The following is a 23,608-nucleotide window of genomic DNA, read 5'->3' as shown; positions in this document are numbered from 1 at the left end:
TGATCTGGATGATTGAGAATCTCCATTGACATGGAACTGACCATTGCACAGAATTTTGGTTTCTTTATACTTTACAAAATCACTCATCAGAGGCTTTGGCTAGGCCCCGTGACCTCACCCAGCTGCTCAATTTCCCATCAAGTGCCAGTGGCTGATTTACTTTTGGAGAAAGCAGTTGCTTTCTTTAGTTTAACAACTGCACCATCAAAATTCTTTTACATAAAAACTGTTCGTAATTCATCTTTTCATATTACTTTCTTTCAAATCTGAAAAAAAAATGTTTAAATTATTATAGGAACAAATGAACCTTAGTCCTGACATCAATGTAAAAATTTACCTTTTTCAGCTTTAAGTAAGAATTTCTTATGCATTCGTATTTTCTTACATATTTTGGTCTGACTTGGACCAAAACAAATGAATTATCAGTTTCTTAAAGTTGTTAAGGTTATTTTATTTTTTTTATTCAGAACATAATATATCATCTTGAATCAAACATGTTATAGATTTCCTTATTTTTTTAAATGCAAAGCAACTGACATACTGCTGCTTCCCAAGAGTTAACTGCAAAAATGGGAGCTTTTACAGTTTGTTCGCGAGTTGAACAACTGGGAGATGAGGAATTCCATCTTCACTCACAGCTTGCTGCTGCAACCAATGTAGTCATAAGAAGCAGCCAATGCTCTTTGTCAATTTAACTGCCCTACATCTCAGAATTGGGAAAATATATCGACTTCCTCATAATTTTACTTTTTAAAAATAAAAACAGTTTAAGAGATTAGCTTTGAACAGGGTTACTCTGGGATGGTAACATGTTAAGTTGCTAAGACTGCTCAGAATATAACAGTAAAGTCTTATCAGTATTTTAAAAACATTTATTAGGAGATAAGCTATTATAGGATAGAATCCCCATCAATCAGATTCATATTTTTTATATTCTGTCTAATTTTACTATTTGCTCTTTCTATAGTTCAAGGTAATATTTGGAGCAGCTGATTAAATCGATTCTACAAAAGCTTATGTCACAACAAATTTTATTTTACAGTGTCACAATACATTTTCATTTTGCTGCAGTGAAATTACAGAACTGTCCCTCTGGAAATTCCTGGAGACCATTTTGAGTGCCTGACTGAGGAATGCTGGTATACATAAAAACATAACACCTGATACTTGTGTGCATTTGAATTTCCATTCAACGATATTGTAAATCAGTTTTATTTGTTAATGGAAAGAAAAAGACCACTACAAACCATGATTTTCCAGATGTAATGTGCTGTTGCTAATAGAAATGTTTCATTGTATTAGCAGGGTGCTTTTTCTGTCATGTCACCATATGCAGGGATTCCCTGTATTATGTATGTCTGGGTAGAAACACATTCTGTTATGTGTTAAGCAGGAAAACAAGAGATCCAAAATTATGAAGTTATATGTTACAGAAGGCTGACTGAATGATTTTTTTTAAAATTATTTTTGGCTTTTGAGAAATAGTAATTGTAAAGAAAAAAATATAATATTCCCATCAATTCCTATAAATATGTGCAATTGAGAAAAGTTGGAAAATATCCATGTATATGTTGGAATCTCATATGTGGATTAAATCAAAGCATGATTTCTAAACAGAAAGCTTATATGAAATGATTACTATAAAACAATAACATCTCCAGACATAATGCCTCAAACAAACCATGTCTGGCATTTCACAAAAAGAAAAATATATTAATTTGTTTTAGAGAACATGAAGAAAGAGCTTACATGTCTACCGCAGGATGGAGCCTGTCAGAAAAGCAGAGCAAAATAATCTGTCAAAGGATACATTGCCATACTGGAAATGATTCTCTGGGTGGGTTTACACATCATTAAAGCCAACTCAGTTTGACAAAAAGTTTGGAATTTTCACAAATCATTGAGTTCACATAACAGGCTGAATTAAAAAATGCCCAAGTTTCACTTTATCATGGTTTAACATGTTCCAGTTACATCTGAGTAAGAAGAAAAGGTATGAGGTAGACGAAGGTTTGAATATAAACTGCTTTCTACTGGTTTGGTAGGTCACAGAGCGTTTATAGCTATGACCATCTTTACAATTGATCTTAGGCAAAAGAATTGATGGAACAGATCCTTATATCAGGGACCCCGATATAAGGAAACATTCGGCAACCAGTAGGCATTTGGTAGGCAGAACTTATCAGTTTGCCCTTTTTCTCGTAGCTTATTGCTCTGTCAATTTCTGTGAGTTATACATATTTAAAGTGGGGGGGGGAGTTGTGCACAATTCACCTAGGCCATCCGTCTCAAATCAAGTACGTTGTGTTGGTTATTTATTTACTAGTGTTCAAGAGTGGTGTGAGTAAAGTTCATCAATGCTGACATTTGCCTGAAGGCCCCCACGGCAAGGAGATTCTTCATGTGAGCCTCCAGTTTAATATGCCACATGACTGGGATTGTATGCCAGATCTTGGGATCTTCTGGGAAATTAAAATGATTGCTCTCAGGAACCCCTGGATGGTTGATACTGTGTCTGCCCCTGCCACCACCCTCCCCGGGGTCAGGAAGTTCATTTTATTAAAAGCACCCTCAGAACTAGGTATGTATAAAAACATTTATGTAGTCACATGTTTATTCTTAAAATGTACTTTATTTAATGCCATAAAATTAAACTTAAAACAGTCATGAGCATACTTTATTACAAATGTATACCCATGTTATTCTTAAAATAATTACAATAAAATACAACACTTTCTGTTAAAAATGAAAAGGAAGCGAATAACATCACAATGATGACATCCCCAATTATAACTTCAAAAAGGCAACTATGGTCTTATAGATAACGATCTCTCATCCCTTGATTGGCAATTTCTATTCAGTGGATACAATACTGTTGAAGACATTTTTACTTGAAGTCAAAAGAGTCATCAAACTATATGTACCAATAACAACTCCCTAAACCAGAAAAAAACAGATTACCCATAACAATAAAAAAGTAAAAGTTGCTCTTTTTTATAAAAAATTAAATATTTATATAAATATTTATAATATTTACATACAAGCCATGCCCAGCCAGTCACATGACCACCAAGCCACACCCAAAATTAGGCCACACCCACAGAACTGGTTAGTGGTCCCTGGGATCTAAAATTATGAGTTTGGTGGTCCCTGAGGTCCAAAAGTTTAGAGACCCCTGAACTAGAGCATACAAAATATTTGCCAGACCAATACAGCTCATCAGTCTGGAACTCGCATTACACATCTGATATTAACACAGTTGAGAAAGTCCAGAAATATTTCACAAGAACAGTTCTCCACTCCTCGTTGCAGAATACCTTATGCCACCAGACTCGAAATTCTAGACCTAGAAAATCTAGAACTACGCTGCCTTTGGTCCAATCTAAGTATAGTATATAAAATCATACATTGCAATGATCCTACATGTCAATGAATACTTCAGCTTCAACCATAACAAAACAAGAGCAAACAATAGATACAAACTCAAGGTAAACTGCACCAAACTTGATTGCAGGAAATACGACTTCAGCAACAGAGTGATCAATGTCTGGAATACTCTACCTGACTCTGGTTTCTTCCCCAAACCCCAAAAACTTTAACCTTAGACTGTCTGCTACTGACTTCACCCCTTTCTTAAGGGGCGTGCATAAGCGTACCAATGTGCCTACCGTCCTTGTCCTATTGTTTCTTTTTATTTTTCTTATATATGTGTCCATTTCATGTATTCATAACTATGTTTATACAGTACTTACACCTATTATCTTGTAAGCGATTGACAAATCAAATAAATAAATATTGCTGACCTGTTTTTAAAATCTGGCAGCTTGTCCAATTACACTTTTGTTTTCAGTATTAATCAAAGGTGGAAAATGAAAGAACGAAATCATAATTTTCTCTAATACATAACATTTTAAAAATCTGTTGACTTTTCTGTCAATAACCATTCTTATCTAGAGGTACATGCTACATCAATATAATACCTACTGATAAATAAAGGGAGATATTGACAAAATATAATTTCAATTTCCAGAAATCACAGAGTTGGGAGAGGTAGCACTAGCTGGAAGAAAAAAGAGTTTTTAATACAAACAGATCCTTTTAATAAAAAAAGATTTACTCAAAAAGATCCATCACCAATAATTTATCTTATGTATTTTTCATAATACTGTACTTATGTATTCTTTTCCATTAAAAAACCTCAAGGCAGGATGTGTACAGGACACAATACAAAATATTAATCATGAATAATTTGCCTAGAGCAAATATGCATTTTACCTGAGAAAAAGAAAAGGATCACAATAATTCAACTATACTCTCTCATTAGGACATTCCATGGATGGGATACAAGGCACACAGTCTGTTAGAATGGGAATTAAACCCAAATGAGCTGCTCTGCATATATTGGGCTTCAGATCCTATTGTTTCCAAAATATGTATCCAAGCTGTAGGGGGAGGTGGGGGTGGGTTGCTTCTTGAATCTCCCCTGTTAAAAAGTTGATTCCATAATCGAATCCAACATTTTATCTTCGTTTTCTTCATCACAAATGAAGATACATAAGAAGCAGTCTGCTTCTAAAATATCTAAGCTCTTTTAAACAACAAAGGCATGACTGGCATTGAGCTGGAACAGAGCTCTGGGAAGAAGGAACTCAAGGGAGAAATTAGAAGATGAGCCCCCCAAAACACATTAGTACTGTTTTGTATCTTATCCAGGATTTCATTAACCCTGATCAGGAATATCACCATTTGATCCTACCAACCTGTTTTTAGTGAAGCCTAGCAACTTCGTACACCTTTATGTAACAGTTTTGCATTCAAGACCTTGTAGCAGAGATCAGATCCTAGAAGAATATTTGGGAGGACAGATGGTCAGTCCATAAGTTGGATGAAATAAAATTCCCTCTCACTAATAGTAAGGTACACCACTGACCAACTAGTCAGAATGAATGTTTGTGATAAGCAGATTCATAAGGCAAAATCAGAGTAGATCTTTGATTTTTATGTAAATGAAATAGAATTAACCTGCCTATAGAATATAGTCCAATTCTGTATAAAATCAAAGTTTTTATTAAAAATGGTCAGAGTTTAGACATGGTTGACAAAAAATAGCATAATCCAGTATCTGTATTTCTTTGTGCAAGGTCTTACACTTGTATACCTGGTCAAAAATAACAATTTACTGGCAATGAGTAGGCTGGGAAGAGACAGATGGCTATTTAAACTTAATATATTCTATTGCACAAATTTACTCTGAATAATGTATTAGTTGAGAAATTGTTCGTTGCTATCAGAAAGCTGTTTTAAATATTGTATCATTATGGACATGGAGCCTTTTTTTCTTTTCTGTTTTAAATGATTTAATGTGCATTCAGCTTTTAAAATTCAAGGAATTGACCAAAGTAATACACAACCAGTACAGCAATAACAATATAGCAGTGACAACAGAAGTCTTAATCGTATTGTCTGTATTACAAAATTTCCCTTGACTGCCAAGAACATTTTCCAATGAGGGACCATCAGGAAAAGTCTCTCATTGGCTGCCACTTGCCCTTGTTTCTGCACAAATCTTAAATTTCTGGAAAAAGTCATAATCATACGCTGAGAATGTATTTCTTGCATCCGCAGAGATCTGCAGACAGTTTGAAAAGATCAGGGGTGACCAGCCCCTTACAGAAATAACCATCTTAGCTTTCTTTGTGAGCTGCCTGCAGGCTGCCATTTTCTCTTTAATCACTTATCCTTTGGAAGCTCTAGCTTGCTTTTAAGCTTTATGTAATCCCTTGTGATAATTTTCTTTTACAATAAGAGGCATTTTCCTTATCTTACAACAGATCTGCTCTACAAATCTCTTCAGTGAAGAGAATTAGCTGCCTCTTACTTTGGATGATTTACAAATACATTTTTGCTCTTTGGAATGCATGGATGAGTCTGTCTGATCAATCTCAAACAAAGCAATTTATATTTCCATTTCCAATTCTAACAGAAACTATGTCTTTTAAAAAGCAAAGTGGATTTATAAATCTCTATAGCGGGGGTGTCAAACTTGCATTGTCACGGTGGCGTCACGTGTCATATCCTGCCTATTTCCCCTTTCGCTAAACTGGGTGTGGGTGTGGCCAGCACATGACGTATTGGCCCGCGGGCCATGAGTTTGACAGCCTTGTTCTATAGTAACAAATAATTAGCTAAAATGACCAATTTTGTTAAAAGATGTCATAGACATTACATGGCCAAAAAGCTTTAGGCTTCTCTTAAACAACATCTTGCTATTATGAGATTTCCAAATGCATTATCTGGTGTATCCATAGTCAGAAATAGCATAGGTCAATCTCAACTTACAATGATTCATTTAGTCACCAAAGTTAAAATAGTACTGGAAAAAATGGACTTATGGTCATCCTCGCACTTATGACAGCATCCCTATGGTGACATGATCAAAATGTAGGCACTTGGCAACATTACAGAGCCCAAGGCCATGTGATCACCACTTGCAATTTTCTCAGCTGGCCTTCAACAATCAAAGTCAAAAAAGAAGTCAGATTTGCTTAACAACAACATAATTCAGTTAACTGCAGTGATTTATTTAACAATGTTGGTTAAAAAAAAAGTTCATAAAATTGGGCACAATTCACTCACACACCTTGCTTAGCAGCAGAAATTCTGGTCCCAATTTTGGTGGTAAGATTACCCTGTACTGAGATTATTAAAAAGGCTCTTTCTGTTCTGACTGAAAGAGAAAAAGACATAAAACACTAACCTGTCCTTTTATTATGTGTAATATTTGTTTTAAAAGTGCCTTCTTATGCTCAAAATGAAAAATAAAAATGCAATCTCTATCAAAATATCAATGTTATAAGAGTATTCACTTGTTAAAGATACATCACAAATATATGGATATTGATATTTAACAGCACACACTATAAGTTGACCTAGAAGGAAGTATAGAAAATTATCCTACTTAACCAGGATGCATAGTCTCCATTGTCATTTGTCCTAACAACTATAGGACACCAGAAAAACAAATCTGGCCTTATGATGCAAAATGTGCCCTTTTAAAATTGCATTGCATTATTACACACATGTACACACCCACACTTTGCCTCACAATAGCACAATACACATTTCATCATTTTATTTATTTGGTTTGTCAATTGCTTACAAGATAATAGGTATAAGTAAAAACATAGTTATGAATACATGGATACTTCTAAGAAAAATAAACAATAGGACAGGGACGGTAGGCACGTTCGTGCGCTTATGCATGCCCCCTACAGACCTCTTAGGAAAGGGGTGAGGTCAATAGTAGAAAGTCTAGGGTTAAAGTTTTGGGGGTTTGAGGAAGAAACTACAGAGTCAGGTAGAGTAATTCCAGACATTGACCACTCTGTTGCTGAAGTCGTATTTCCTGCAATCAAGTTCGGTGCGATTAACCTTGAGTTTGTATCTATTGTTTGCTTGGGTATTGTTATAGTTGAAGCTGAAGTATTCATTGACAGGTAGGACATTGTAAATGTATGATTTTATATACTATACTTAGATCAGACTGAAGGCAGCATAGTTCTAGGTTTTCTAGGTCTAGAATTTCAAGTCTGGTGGCATAAGGTATTCTGCAACGAGTAGAGGAGTGGAGAACTCTTCTTGTGAAATATTTCTGGACTTTCTCAACTGTGTCAATATCAGATACGTAATGTGGGTTCCAGACTGATGAGCTGTATTCGAGTATTGGTTTAGCAAATATTTTGTATGCTCTAGTTAGTGGTGTAATATTACCAGAGAAAAAGCTACGTACTTCTGCCCATACCTATGATACCATCCACAATTCTCTAAAGCTATTCATTTAGTCATTTACTTCTTTACCAAAGCTGATTCCTAACCAAATATTTTCTTAAATATACAATTTATAAAGTCCTGTTAAATTACAGGTTAGTATTAAGTTCTGAAAAAGAATATAATACTAATTGCACATTTTAACAATCCAATGAAAAAAGCAAAAGCAAGCCCATCTCAGAAAGATTTTTCCATGCTAACAGCTATTCAATGTAAGCTGTATTTTTGGCATTTCTCATTAGTCCTTCTTGTGATTAAACATGCTTCAAATTTTCAGACGTTTATCTTAATACCATGCAATTACACTACATGTAGTACACAATAAGAATAAATGCATTCAAAATAGAACCTTAAATCCTAATTATTATCTTGTGTTTTTTCATTATTTTCCATTAATTTACTCACATAGAAATATTTTGCAAGAGGTACTTGCACTTTATTCATATTTAATTAAAACTCTGTAAAGATTGTTTAACATTTTTCTTTTTTGAAATCCAATGTTGAAAATAAGATGATAGTATCTAAACAGTAAAAATGCAGGAATGAATGCATAAAGCAATCTAAGCATTTGATCTGGCTTTCTCTAGCCAGTCTATCTTTTATTTAAAACAACTTGCTTAGTGGCCCAATTTTTACATTTCCCAAACGATGTTTTTATGTACGCTTTGCCAATTTGTGCAAAAACAAGGGTAACATATCAGCACCTATCAATTGCGTTGTTAAGTTCCCATTTCTTTCAGGTTTCTTCCCACCAATTTATCTGAAAAACAAGTATTTGCAAACATGGGTAGCCTAATTTCTTATGTCCTTTCATTTTTCATGAAGTGTTTTCAAAAGGCTTCAATCAACCTTAATGGTGCATTTTTAGTTAAGGAAACAGAATGGAAGAGAAGTCAATTTAAGCTCCCTGATGAACAAGTGTCTACTGAATGTGGAGGAGGGAGAACCATAAATGGGTTTAGCAAACACAGCCAAGATAAGCAATATGCCGTGAGCAGAGCACTCAGGGAACCAGGCATACAATAGAAGCCGTAAAATACTGCAGAGCCTTTTTAAACTACAGACAATTGGAACAATAGGCTGAGCCTAGACATCTGTGTTAAACTGTGAGGAGGAAGGTGAAAAGGAAGCTGCAGTTCTGTAAAAGGGGCTTAAAAACAGAATAGAGGGGCTTAAAGCAGAATCAAATAAAAGTGGAGTAGTTGACTGGGCTAGAAATCAAAATTGGCATATTTTGTAGTTTAATTCACTTTGTAAGGAATTGTCTCCTTTTAAAAAAAGAGATAAAGGTACTATTTCAAGTGGTTGCTTTATCCTTTCTGTGGAATAAATAACCCTATTTGTATAGCCACCATTTCCTCCTGCTGTGCTTCCCAGAATTATTAGGCAATGTTGCTTTTGCAAAAAAATGGAATTGTTTCGGTATATAAGCATGCTGGGTGGTGGCACTGCCCAAAGGATAATGACATAAGCAGTAAAAGGCTAAAGGCAAAGGACATGGTCCGGGAAGACTGTCTCCTGCACTTCTATTTCACTGAAACCTGTTCAGGGGCTCTCTTCTTGTGTTCAGTTGATGAAACCTCTCTGCAACAACTCAAGTTTTATTACCAAGAACAATACTTAAGACTGAAATACTAAAGGGGTAGTAGGAAAGTTTCAACCATTAGGTAAAATGAGACTGTCACCTCATGAAGGAAATTTTGAGGTGGGTTTGAGAGAGAATAACTGATCCATTTGGCTCTTCCATATGGCATGAAAGTGGGGATATTATTTTATTTACCAAAGACAACAGATGCAGGCTTCCTCTAAAAACCAAGATACAAAATATTTGATGGGACATCTTCCTGATACAGGGTTCCATTTTGTGGAATTTACTTTTAAAAACACTAAATATGTCCCATGGTTCTTTAAAAGCTGACATAGATGTGATGTGGCAACATGTTTACTGTTTACGGAGAGCCAGCCTTACCATTAGATAAACCACGTCAGCTGTCTTAGCAGGTTTTTATTCTTGTCTTGACTATATGTATCTGCTGCCAAGTAAGAGGAAAGAGCCAATTGTGACATTTACTGCCTCATCTGCCAAAACAACTTGCTTGGTCTTGGATATTATACACCATGACTTTATGAGGAGGGGCTCCATTAGCGGCTGTGCATCAAGCAAAAAAACCCTGAGTTGGCCTTGATGCCTATAGCAAAAGCTGAAGAAGACCTGATTTTAAGAAGACCCACAAAAAAGAGTGTATTAGTGCAGCATAAATGTAATTCTCACTTAACCTGCAAGGACAATATAAATACACACAAATAGCTTGACTAGTGTCAGAAGGACTGTGAGGAGGTAGCAGGGGTGTTCTCCTTTGCCTGCATAAATATACTAATTGATAAACAATATGATAAACAATTGATAAATATACTAATTTATAAATATACTAATTTATAAACAATTATGGGTTTCAAGTAATGATAATAAACCTGTCAACATCTTGGTGGCTTTATCCTGTTCTATGACTGTCTATGACTAGTAGTTGCTATATTGTATTATCATTTGTTAGGAAAAAAATTGAGATCACATCTTTTATTTGCTTCCCCATTGCTTTTATTCCTTGGAATGTATTTTTACATGAATAGGGAGTGTATATGCAGCTACCTCAATCAGCCCCCAGATTAACTTTTATTTTGTTGAGTAGAATAGTAGGAATATTTTGACCAACATGTCTGGAGGACACTGTTCTGCTTATGTATTTTAACTAGTACTGAAATTATTTTACATTTGCTACCTTGGTATTATTTTGCTTGTTCTTCCATGCTGTAGAGATATAAAAATTAAAAGCAAACTGAAAAAGCATACATTATTTAATTAAACAGTTTGTCTCATTTAAAAATTGCTTTCTTTCATGCTGCTTTACTAAGTTTACTATTTTGTTATGCACTACTGTACATTGCAGAACATGAAACTTCTTCTCTTATATTATTGATGGTGGTGATGATGTATTAAACTTACTGGACTTGAGACTGTCATTTCACAAGACTACCCTACATGAAACAGCATATATTTTACAACAGTGACTCCATAAGTCCTTGATTGGAACATGAATCACTGGAGTCAACATCTAATTAATTGGACAAGCATATCTAGATCATCACCCTCACCACCACCACTATCATCATCATAAGTGCAGTGTCTTCATCTCTGTTTTGACTGTTATTCATTTATTTTTTGCAAATTTATTTAGCTGTCCAAACAGTATGTCAGCTCAGCCACTATCTTCTTGTTTACATGGTTCTGCAATTATTTTTATTCTACCTGACATAGGGAGTTAGCCCTCTCCACTGGCTTAATGCAAAGATAAAGTACATGAGGATCGGTAAGGAGAGCATTAAAGTGCACAAATACAGCCCTCATTATTCTTTTAATGTATATGTCGGCAATACAAGGAATTAAAAGAGAAAATCAATGTAACTCCAAAAGAACATCTGATTCACGTCTACAGAAAACATGTTTCCCATCTTTATCCTGTATGATCCGTAAAGAAGGATTTTCTCTGAAACAATTAATTTGGTAGCCCAAACCATTTTTAAATCTAAGGAGATTTAAAGAAGGGGGACAGAATAAAATAAAACCGCTCATCTTCTTGGTGTCCTTGTAGGCAACCTGATTGCAAGATAATTCCATCACATGCCTGTTGTGCCAACTGCAATGTGGTACTGTATGTAATTGGATTGTAAAGACAAATGGAAGATGCAAGAAATCTTTATAACCTTCTTTACACTGATTTAACATCCACTTATTTTATTTTTCTTTCATTACTTCCTTCTCAAAAGCCCAAAACACCTTGTGATAAAAAGAATATAGGGGGCATGCATGGTAATTACTTAAAAATTTAATTCCTCAGTATTTCAACCTGAAAGTGAAAAACATAGCAAATGTGCCCTGTCCTGTAGGGAGGGGGAAAGTGGAGCACAAGAAGACTATTAACACAACTTTCCTTTGTGTTAATTGAGCAGTGAATAGATGGTGTGCAATCATATAAAAATCACGCACTGGAAGACTTTCCTTGACAGTCTGAATGTCAAGACTGGTTGTAGGCAGTATCAAGATGGAGGAATGGCCACAGTCAGGAGGACCCTAATAAGAAGCCAGGGATTCGTGCCAATGATGAGAACAATTGGAAATCCAGTCAAAGATTTGTTTGATATAGAAATTTGACAGCCATTGTTAATCTATAATCCAGCACTTAGTATTACTATAAAAGATTGTTCAAGTGGCAGCTCCCCATTTAAAGCAGACAGAACTGATAGTTTTTTATTTTATTTGTCTGGTGACTTCTCCCAGTTTGCCGTGACAGTCCTGCTACTATATCACAAGGCTTAATTTGATAAATTAATAATGCTATCCATACATGATATATGTCCTAAGTAAATATAAGCAGATTAGAAACCTAAATGTCCCACAAATTTAGAAGAAGCTATGAAAAGAAATGTTCCTGTTTATTCCTGCACTAATTATGGATCTAGTCTTATCATTGGCAATCATTTTCTACTCTTATCTCAGCATTGAGTGTGACTTAATTATTTCTAATGCTGATACAGCAGAATTACTGTATTAATTGCTGTATTTCTCTATTAAGAGGAAGCTGGGTACCCAGAAAACAATTTATATTCTAAAAACCAAATGAAACATTTCACTCAGTTATAAGAATGAATGAAACCATTGTTTTAAAAAAGCTATCAAAAATAAGGGAAGCATGTCTAATAGTTCAAGTGTGGCAAAAGTATTATGAAACTGACCGGGGAGGCAGGAATAGAAGTTTTGAAAATGAGACTGCAGTGAACTGTTGCAAATGATTAACATTTGCCTTTAAAAAATCAGTTGAATCATGAATAGCCATCTTCGTCTCTTGCATAATTGCATTATGACTTATTTCTTCATTTAATTATTGTACAATTCTGCTATACATTTTTTTGTTTTGTGAAGAGGAAGACAAAACATAAAAATATTAGAACAGTAAGATAACAGTGGTGGCTCTGAAGAATTATTTCAAGGTCCTTTTTCATGTTACCATAAGGCTAAAAATAACGGATTCCCTGCAATTCTTAGTAGTAGTAGAGTCATGCTTGTGAGATTTCTGGAAGCTCCCATGGTTTTACAAAATCTCAAAAATTTAACCAAATACAAAGGCCAGATATAGAACAAGATAAAAATAGACCTAGCTTACCTAGAACCTCCACAATGAGATTTTCTGTTCAGAATATCAATTGCCATCATACATTTCTGATAATTCCATTAATTTTGGAAGGCACAACGATCAGTTATCACTGAATCCCTTGTGAAGCTGAAATAGGATTCGAATCCACAAGGGCATAGAAGCTGTAAAGAATGACAGAAGAATGCCTATTTTCTTTTTGGAACAAAATCATCACTTGATTTACAGTTTTTAACAGTTATGTTTAGAGAATAACTGTTAAAAACTATAAATCAAGCAATGATTGTTGTGATTCGTGAAATTTCAATCCAAAAAATCCTTTAAGATTATTGAAATTTGTTTTTGTGATTCCACTGATTGGAACAGCCTATAAACCAGGGGTGGGATTCAAATTTTTCAACAACCTGTTCTGTGTGTGTGGCTTAGTTGGTGGGCATGGCTTGGTGGTCATGTGACCGGGTGGACGTGGCTTGGTGGTCATGTTATTGGCCAATTCAACATCACTCACATCAAGGTACGCATCTCTTCGTCTGGCCTTTCACGGCTGTGGGGATGCTGCAACAGTCATAAGTGTGAAAAATGGTCATAAGTCACTTTTTTCAGTGTCATTGTAACTTTGAAAGGTCACTCCACACAAACAAAGTACCAGCAAAGGTGGGGAAAAAACTCCAGAGAAGTTCCTAAGACAGGAAGTCTAGTCCTGCCAAGAATATAATAAGGGTTAACAGAGAGGCAGTTTCTGTAAGCAACACCAGAATGTTTCCTTCCTGCCTTCCTTACAGGATTAGGCCAATAATTTCTTCTAACAACCAGTTCTCCGAACTGCTTAGAATGTTAACAATCAGTTCTAGCGAATAGGTGCGAACTGGTAGAAACCCACCCCTGCTATAAACCCTCCTAAGATTTAAAAAAACAAAACAAATTGGGAAATAAAAAAGTGCAGTATGGTAGTAGTTATCAGCACAAAAGACTGTATTATTAAAAAAAATTAGAACTATTTTCTATTTTAAAAGTTAGATTTTTTTATTACAAGATGGTCCCAAAGCCACCTGCATCACTATATTAATGTAAAATAACTTTGTCTATTATTTCATGTCAATTATTGCTGCTGACACTGAATGGCTAGCACAACCTTTCTGTTGATAATGTCAAGTTTTTTTCAGGGAACAATATCGTAGAATTGGATATATATATATATGGCATTCAGCTTTGTTCGGGTATTTTCCCACATCATTGTACTTGTGCTTTTAAAGTTGTAGCAACGTTTCGGCAGAATCTCATCTGCCATCATCAGGCTTCTGTGCTACAACTTTAAAAGCACAACTACAATGACGTGGGAAAATACCCGAACAAAGCTGAATGCCATACATACAGACAGACAGACAGACCGACAGATAGACAGATAGAGATAGATAGATCTCAAATACGTTTCTCCAGAATTCTGCAAAATTAGGTGCAAAGAATAAGATTATCTCCATATACAATTCATAATTTTAAAAGTTAAAAAGTAAAAAGTGAAAAAGCTCTATTGTTTTTGTACTAAAGATCTAATATAAAATGTACAGTAGTTTCTCTTCTACATGATGAGCAACAGCACCAAAATATTCACATTATAGGCATATGATTCTGTGTGTGTGTGTGCACGCGCGCTCACATATTCAACCCTCTTTTCTGTTATTCTTCATCCTTTTAAAAAAAACAGTGTTCTGCATGGCTTGTAATAACATTATAATGAGGCCACTCTGCACACAAAAACTGTCCAATTCTATCCAAGACAATCTTCTAGATTCATCAAGATAGACAATCACCCCTTTCACTCATGCTGTAATAGGAAGATTTTAAGCAATACCTTTTGATTGGAGGTGGACTTAAGAGAGGGGGGGGGAAACCTGCCATGACTTAGCTGGGAGCCTTATTTGAAATGCAATGAGACTGAGAAAAGGAAAGTGCAATTTCCCTTGTGGGCTTGTTGGAGAAAAGAATGAGGCATTTGTTCCAGTAGTCTTAATTGTTTCTGATTGCTGTTTGTGTAGCTCTTTCACTTTTCAAACCTGAAAATCACCTTCAAATGTTCTACCAGTTCCTTTCATGTGCACTGCCTGTTTTTATATACATACAGCAAATAATTTGCCCATTACAACAGCAGAAGTGTGTTATCCAGCCTTTAAAATTCAGCTTATTTAATTTAAGCAGAATTTATATAAAAATGCGAGAGAGAGGGTGGGTGCAAAGTGGTACAGAAAACACAAGAGGAATTAAGGTGACAGGCTTGATTTGGCAGTAAATGTGCCTTGCCAATTGTTGGCCAGGAATGACTTTGGAGAAGATAGATGTTTTTCCAGTAATGAAGGTACTTGATGATTGCTGCTGAGATTTTAGTTATCTGCCCAGCCTTCAAAATGCTCACTGCACAGCAATCATAACCAACATCCAGGACTGTACCCTACATTAAATGGAAGAACAAACCACCACAGTTGTTATTCTCATTACATTTAGAACCTATGTGTCTGCTTAACATAAGTGCCACACAACCTGACTTTCACTGCTAAAACAAAATACAAGAGGGGAAAAAAACCATGTTGATAGAATCAGACAACTAAAATTAATTAAAATAAATAGAACCCATCAAAAATGTAATTCAAAGAATGCATTTTGCCATTTCATGAATACTGGGAAGGGAGGATTATTCTGAAGCCTCAAAGCCACTTAGAAGACCTGTTCCTATATTCCAAACAAACGAGCCTCTGGCAGTTGGGACATCTTCCAAATGTCTAAGTGATCAAGCAGCAAACATGGTCCATCTCTCATGGTCCACCTCTCAGTCCGTCAGTCCATAAATTTTACTATATTTTGCACCAGCTTCAAATTCCAGGTCACAAGAGTATAGCAACCCCATTTTATTTTCTCACTTGCTTTCATATTAGGAAGAGTTTGCCTTACAGGATAAGCAGAAGCCTCTGTGTAAGGGAACAGCACCTCTTTTCATTGAAACACACTGCTGAGAAGCATGAATGTAGAGTGACAGATATTCATTGTAATGTACAGTAATCAGAGATTGGAAAGAGTTAATTGTTTGGCAAGGAATGGTGCAGACTTTTTAAAAGACAAAAGTATAAAGAAAGGAGGAATAAGTAGACAAAACCGCAAATGACAAGTAATGCTGAACTTTAAAAAAAACATGACAGCAATCCCTACCTTTAATGATGCAACTATTAAGCATTAAAATAAGGTATTCTATTAGTAATGCCTACAGCAAGCATTAATTAAAGGTTGCTGGTTCATGCTAATATATTAAATGCAGCTGATTGTGTGATTTAATTGTATTTCTTAAAAGATTCTGCTGTTATAATGCATCCTAAATGAAATGTAGATTCCACCTTAGGAGCTCCAATTGGTCTAGCGCAGTCCTGCCAAGTTTTGATATAATTTGCTAGCTAGTCCTGCCAAGGTTGTGGCAGGTAGGTGGTTCAATTCTCTATTGCTTCTAGATTAGTGTAAGTTCAGCATTGACCTACAAACCTCTAGACCAGTGTTTTTTGACATCAATTACATTAAGTTGTGTAGACTTCAACTCATTCTGGGAATTGAAATCCACATTTATTAAACTAAGTAAGATTGAGAAATGCTGTTCTGAACAAGGAAGTTTAATTCATAAGAGAGCTGTGTCAACAACAGTGTTAAGAATTTAAAATGCCTTCCCCAGAAAGCTCTTAAAGCCTTTGGCCTTTAATTTCCTATTTAGACAATCAGTGAATGTTATAGTTTATGTAATCTCTTTTAGAAACTTTATTTCATTCGTTAATTCTTGTTACCTTCTTGTTTAATTTCTTGAAAATACATTGCATTGGTTTTGTAAGCTGCCTTCAGTGCTTTTATAAGAATGGAATGAAACAGAATAGAATAAAATAGAATAGAATAGAATAGAATAGAATAGAATAGAATAGAATAGAATAGAATAGAATAGAATAGAATAGAATAGAATAGAATAGAACCCCTAGCTGCGACGATCATCTGTCAGCGAACTGGTTTGCTCCAACGCCCGCCCACCCCTGTGCTGTACTTACCTATATCCTCTCAGCTGATTTGCGCAAGCAAAACAGCGCGCAATCACTGAACCAGTTGTTACACTAGCAGCATCCCACCACTGGTCATAAGTTGAGGACTATCTGTAATACAGCCCTACTAGGTGGTTTGACACTCCAAGGCATAAGACAATGTTGTGGGAAACAGTTGTTTAGCAGAGTGATGGCATGGGGGGGGGGGGACTGTCCTTGTGTCTAGTTGTTTTGGTGTGCAATGCCTGGCCTACAGCGTTGTCTTGAGGGAAGAAGAAAAACCCAAATATAACTGAAATAATAACTTACTTTTTGTTATTATTGCAACTTACAATAAAATTTAAAAAAATATTAAATATATATTTAAAAAGCAAATCCATACAAGTGATACAAATTAATTTCAGAATAAAAAAGGATGAACAAAAGTATTTTTTAAAAGTTTTTGTTTAGTACCAGAAAACCATCACAAGTAAGGACTATCAGCCTTCCAAGAGGAGTTTTCCCAATTGCTATCCTTCTGATTGCAGGACAACTCAGAAATCAACTTAGGTATGAAGAACCTATTTTACTTAGTAAAGGCCATTTTCTGAGTAAAATAGATTTTTCATACCTAAGCTGATTCTTTAAGTAAATATTTCCAATGACATAGTCCCTGAGCTTTTGGTCACTAATAGCCATTCAAATTATAAATGCTAACTAGATGGTTAGCCGCATCTTCCTTATTCTTGGCAAAAAAAAAATATTGTCTACCACACCAAATAGCAAAAAGCTAATATGGGGAAACTAAATAAACCACATAGTAAACATAGACTCGTCCTTCAAGGCTTCATTGCCATTGTCCTTTTGTGGTCCCCAGCATCAAACACAGAATAATATATTCCAAAGGATCTGGCAGCTTAAAGTATTACTATTAAAGAACAAATGAATTCTTCGTTAGAGATATTCCTTAGTTAATGACAGCAATTGGGATAGGAGTTTCCATCGCTACATGAGGCGATCGTAAAGCACATCATGTAACTGCTCACTTAGCAACAGCAATTCTGGTATTTCCAGTTGCCACCATTAAGTTAATCCCACACCACTGTTAAATTAGAACCTCACATGGTCACATTTGCTATTTCCTGCCAGCTTTCCCATTGACGTTGCTTATAGGAAATTGTCAAAAATGTTCCATGCATGCAGTCATTGGACAGCACATAGAAAATATTATACCAAACCCGACAGAAGGATTTTGTAGTGTTTGATTAGATTCAAACTCCAGGGCTTAAATTCAACTAATTTTGTCTTATTCGGGATTCCTGCTTCAGTGGAATTCAGCTTTCATCATTGCTCACGGATAGATCAGGCCATAAGATCAGCAATGAAAGAAAGTGAGAGAAGATGGAACAAGAAGTTGAAAAAAATATAATTACTGATATTTAATCATTATACCCATTAAAAAACAAGTGTAAAGGATGTAAGCTAAATTCACATGTAAGAGTTTTTAAGAAGGTATTTTAAAAGGAGAAAGAGAATGTTTACCAAACAGAATAGATTAATGAAGTATAGCTATTCTTGCTTTATAAAATCTCTCCTTAAAAGATAATCAGAGTACTGGTAACGAGAAAATGAAAACACTGCCAGATTTGCCAGTAAGAAGAAAAAAAGATTGTGGATGAAATGTTAGCATTTGGCCACAAGAGGACACTGGGTGGCAGTTTAAATCAAACCTCTAAATGAGAAATCTTGCTGAAAAATAGAAGAACAAATAGAAGAAAAAGAGAGAGATTTTATTACGATAATGATTAGAAATAATCTGGTAACACGCTCTTTTTTTATCAGCTTTCCTTTTGATGAAAACAGCCTTTCCTCCTAATTAAAAAAAAATCTGCTTTCAGAAATAAATGGTGAGATTAGACATGTTAGTTTGTTGCGTTTTAATGTTCTTTAAGATTCCTTCAGTGCTAGTTCTTTTATTTTAATTATTTGCTAATGTGGAATGTGGCATTTTGCTGGTTCACTGTGAGTGAAAACAGAAAAATGGGAAAGAGCTGAGAAGAAGCTGAACACTCCTTTTCAAGTTTGTAAAATAAATGGCAAACTTTTCAACATATGCTATATGAATATTTGTCATAAACACAGCGCGTATAAGAGCCAGTTTGGTGTAATGTGAAGGCATCATTCTAGCAACTGGGACACTGTGACTTCCAAACCTGCCTTAGGCACAAAGCCAGCTGGGTGACCTTGGATTTTCTTTCAGCCCTAGGAAGGAGGCAATGGCCTTCTGAACTTTTGCCAAGAAAACTGCAGGGACTTGACCAGGCAGTGGTTAGAAGTCAACACTGATGCCAAAGATGTGCATGCACGCACACACACACACACACACAACTCTTGCAGCACCAAACATTAGCCTCTGAACAGCATGTTGGGCAGGGAAAAGAAAAAATATTTTTAAATGGGTGAGAAATTAAGTTAGACATGCAAACATTTTTAAAAATAACATTTTCCCGTCACATATCAATTGATCTCCAAGTTTAAAATAAATTAAGATATGAGCCCAAAAACCTGAAAGCAAAGTTTAATGTCTAAACATAAGAGTTTTCAAACAAAGAGAGGGTTGCAGGGTGAGGCAACAGGAAATGGTGGTGGTAGTAGCAGCAACAGGAGGCTTTGTAACTGGAGATAATAGAGCTAGGAAGACTCTAGGGAGTTGACTCTCATAAGCAGCCTCTAGGCTGCAGGTTGTACACCTTTGTCATGAAATAATGCTTTGATATGTGTGTGAAGGCGACCTCTAGCTCTCCAGTTGAGGTATGGGTTCATCTATATTGTTCTGTCTTTAAATTGCTAGCTGAATATAAAGACAGTCAGGCAAACTCTACAAAGGCTTCCATACAAAGTTTCTTTATTGGATCACAAGGCACCCTCAAGGTATAACTCACAGTTACGTCGAGATTCATCCAATGTCCAATTCTTTGCAGTTGACTTCATAGTGTGAAAGTATAGTGACCTTCATCCCATAATGATGTAGCAAAGGGTGAGACACCAGCATGATGCTGGGGTCCAAGCAAGAGTAAAGGAAACTCCCCTATCCCAACCAAGGGTCAGTTCAGTGACCAATCAGGATTACAGATGTGACCACATGACATGAACTACATTTCCCATGATGCATTAACTACATTTACCATGAGGCATTCCCTTAAGGGAACAGCTCCCAATTCCCAATTAACTATCCCAATTTCCAATTAACTATATACTGTCTGGACAGCACATATGTGTAGAATAAAGAGAGTAAGATGTTATATGTTGAAATTCTATTGCCAGCTCCAATTATATGCAACCTCATTCCAGCCATCTCTGTTAATTCATTTAAACAACTGGGTCATATTGAAAGTATTGCCATACAGGGTACTCCAGCTTGCCAGGTAAGTCTTTTAAAAATAATAATTTAATACAGGGGTCACCAACCTTTTGGACCTTGGGGACCACCAAACTCATAATTTTAAATTCCAGGGACCACTAACCAGTTCTGTGGGCATGGCCTAATTTGTAGGTGTGCTTGGTGGTCATGTGACTGGCTGGACATGGCTTGTATGTAAATATTATAAATATTTATATAAATATTGAATTTTTTATAAAAAGAGCAACTTTTACCCCAAATCAGGCAAAACAGGCAGGCAGATTGAGTTGCTCACAGAATCACAGATTCATTCAGAGATCTATCTATCTGTCATTGGCTAGCTCAGTCTGTCACATAAAATTTGCTTGCAAGCAAACTCACAAAATTAACTCACAACACACCATGTAAGTAAATATTGACTTTTTAATTTTTTTTAAAAAGAGCAACTTTTACCTAAACTCAGGCAAAGCAGGCAGGCAGATTGAGTTGCTCACAGAATCATTCAGTGATCTGCCATCTGCCATCAGCTAGCTCAGTCTCTCAAATTTGCTTGCTGTGAGTCTGCACTGAATAATAGAACCTTCAGTCCTAAGGAAGGTTCAGCTGTGTTTAAAAGCAGAGCCGAAGATCTAAAGACTAGCTAGAAAGCAAGAAATCCAACCATTTCCTGCTTTCTAGCTAATCTAAATCTCCCGGCACAGCAGAACAGCTGATGGTCGGAAAAAGGAAAAATAACTAAGCAGGCAAGTTTGCCAGGTAAGGAGTGTGGGGGTGGGGAGGGTTCCCACGGGCCACGTGGATTAATTGCTTTGGGGGGTGCTCTGGGGGCTACATTTCTCTGCGGCCCACCAAAATTTTCTGCGGTCCACCTGTGGGCCACGGCCCACCGGTTGGCGACTGCTGATTTAATACATGTGTATTGGATCCACCTCTTAATGACTTTGGACAGCTCAAAACAAATAAAAAGATTACAATAAAACCAATAAATCATAAAAGAAAAAATGATGGAATAAAGTTAGAGGCCTCCCTATCCTTTGTCAGGATACTTCATATGGCATCTTTTTCTCAACAATCCATCAATATGCCTTGGGCAGTGAAAAATAAGTTGTAATTGAGCTGGTTTTGGATTACCCCTTCCAGATATGGCCTTTTTGTGCCATTGTTTATTCAGATTATATTTATTACTTGAAATTCTCCTATGTTTTATTTAATGACAATCATAAAAGAAAATTTAACAGTGGTATCTGATCATGGCAAAGGACAGAAGTCAGTGTCTTACATCTACAGATCATGCCTATCGTGCTCCAAAGTAAAGATTAAACTGATGGTATGTCCATTTACAGGTAATCTTGAGTGGACCAGAATTTCCATTGTAAGTCATTGCAAAACCCTGCTCAAAACTCACATTTTTTATAAATGTGTCTTTGACTGTTGGAAGAGGGCTGCTTTGGATTGTAAGGAGTTCAGGGCAGGAATCTAAATGTCTTTCCCCCCTTTCCCCCCCACATTACTAGGTAAATAAAGTCTTCATTGTCGCTCAAAAGAAAAAAACATAATTGGACATGAAACAAAATGTCGGATTGCTCCCTTGCTTTTCTGCCATCCTTTAGTATGTGATTACCTCATTTTTAGAAAATCACTTGAGTGTACCTAAAATTATGTTAGCAACACCCCATATACCATATACTTTTGAAGACATTCAATATGAAGCTCTAGATTAAAAATAACATAACTCATGCTCTTTGATGCAAATGAGGCCAAATTGGGAGCAAAAGAGAGACTTTAACATTCAGAAATAGGAGATGAATAGTACATGATTAGATGGACATTGCTTGCTCTATTATTAAAAATAAATCAGTTCTTTTGTTCTGATGAACCTTCTGCTCTATTTGCAAGGAATTATATTAGCAACAGAAACTGTAAGAATCTGTCCAAACAAATTAAATAAAGCTAGGCAATAAAATAATGAAGGCCTATTTAAAACCTCATTCAGACAACAGCAAACAAAATTCTATATTTTTCAGTTTTGAGAAGCAGTTAAAAACTAACCGCAGCTTTAAACTGTGATTCAACATATTAATCCAATTAAATTTTCTACAGCAGCTAAATTAAACTGTAAACTGTAATCTTGATACTCAGATAGAAATAAGTATTTCTCAAATTTCCAATGGCAAACATTATTTTCCAGAAATAATATATGCATATACATTATAATCTTAAAATTGGTTTCATGCACTACAATAGCATATATATATATATATTTTGCGGGGGAGAGACCTGAATTAATTTCCAGACCATAATTGCCAATTTTGACTGCCATATTGTAAGATTGGAGTGAGCCTCAAGAATAAACTGGGAAAAATGATGCCTGGAAATTACATTCTTCAAGAAGCAAAAGATAAAAGTAGATATTTCTAGCTTGAAGGAGAGAAATAAAATGCAATAAATGGTTTTCAAATCTATGGAGATGAAAATTAATTCATTGTTGTCTATATGGCAAGTCAGAATTGTAGTTGCAAGTACCCTACCTGGAGGTATTTTCAACTTCTAAAATTTTGTAATTCCAAGTAATACTACCAGATCAGAGATGCAAAGATAGCATCAAATTTCACTTACTTTGTCTTTTTGTTGTCATCCTGTAATCATCTAGATTTTTGCAGCTCACATCTGATAGCCTAAATCATGCCCATTTTGTGAGACATGGCTACAGGTATAGTTTCTAATTAGATGGAGGCAGTTATCAACATTGACTCATTTGGAGAGCCATCTAGAAGGACAGATAATTTTGCTGCCTTTTTAATTTAGCTGCAGAAGAATCAGTCAGCTGTGGCTGCAGTGCAAGCAGGTCATGCAGAAAGACAAACAACAATATCTTAACCACTGGTTTAGTCCATACAATATCACTTGAAAAACGTCTTGCGGTATGTAATATTATTTTGACACATCCAATAAATACCCTTTAATGAGACTTAGTGCCAAAGCTATTTCGTGGGATGTAATGTTCCAAACAGACCACAAGATGGTACAATTTTCTATACTCTTATGAACTGCATTTTCTTTTGTATATTTTTTAAAAAGCTGGTTTATTGCCATCTTTGGTAGAATAGACATTCTCAGAAATTATCCTCTTCCTCTTTGAATGT

General features: G+C 35.7%; 2 protein-coding genes across 4 annotated transcripts in view; both read left to right on the top strand.

The window, feature by feature from the left end:
* Positions 1 to 1,620, top strand: part of LRRC9 (leucine rich repeat containing 9) — a 71,371-nt gene extending 69,751 nt beyond the window's left edge. The window contains exon 33 of the mRNA XM_087922334.1: positions 1,043 to 1,620. The gene's annotated coding sequence lies outside the window, so the exon portion shown is untranslated. The remainder of the gene's footprint in view (positions 1 to 1,042) is intronic.
* Positions 1,621 to 1,716: 96 nt separating this feature from the next.
* Positions 1,717 to 23,608, top strand: part of PCNX4 (pecanex 4) — a 42,423-nt gene continuing 20,531 nt past the window's right edge. For all 3 annotated transcript variants that reach the window (XM_087922338.1, XM_087922340.1, XM_087922336.1), the window contains exon 1: positions 1,717 to 2,581. The gene's annotated coding sequence lies outside the window, so the exon portion shown is untranslated. The remainder of the gene's footprint in view (positions 2,582 to 23,608) is intronic.

Source organism: Pseudonaja textilis, chromosome 1, assembly GCF_049901715.1.
Source record: "Pseudonaja textilis isolate UNSWEBS1 chromosome 1, rPseTex1.2, whole genome shotgun sequence".
Taxonomy (NCBI): Eukaryota; Metazoa; Chordata; class Lepidosauria; order Squamata; family Elapidae; genus Pseudonaja; species Pseudonaja textilis.
The sequence above is the reverse complement of the archived record's forward strand: the minus strand, read 5'-3'. Positions and strand labels throughout refer to the sequence as shown.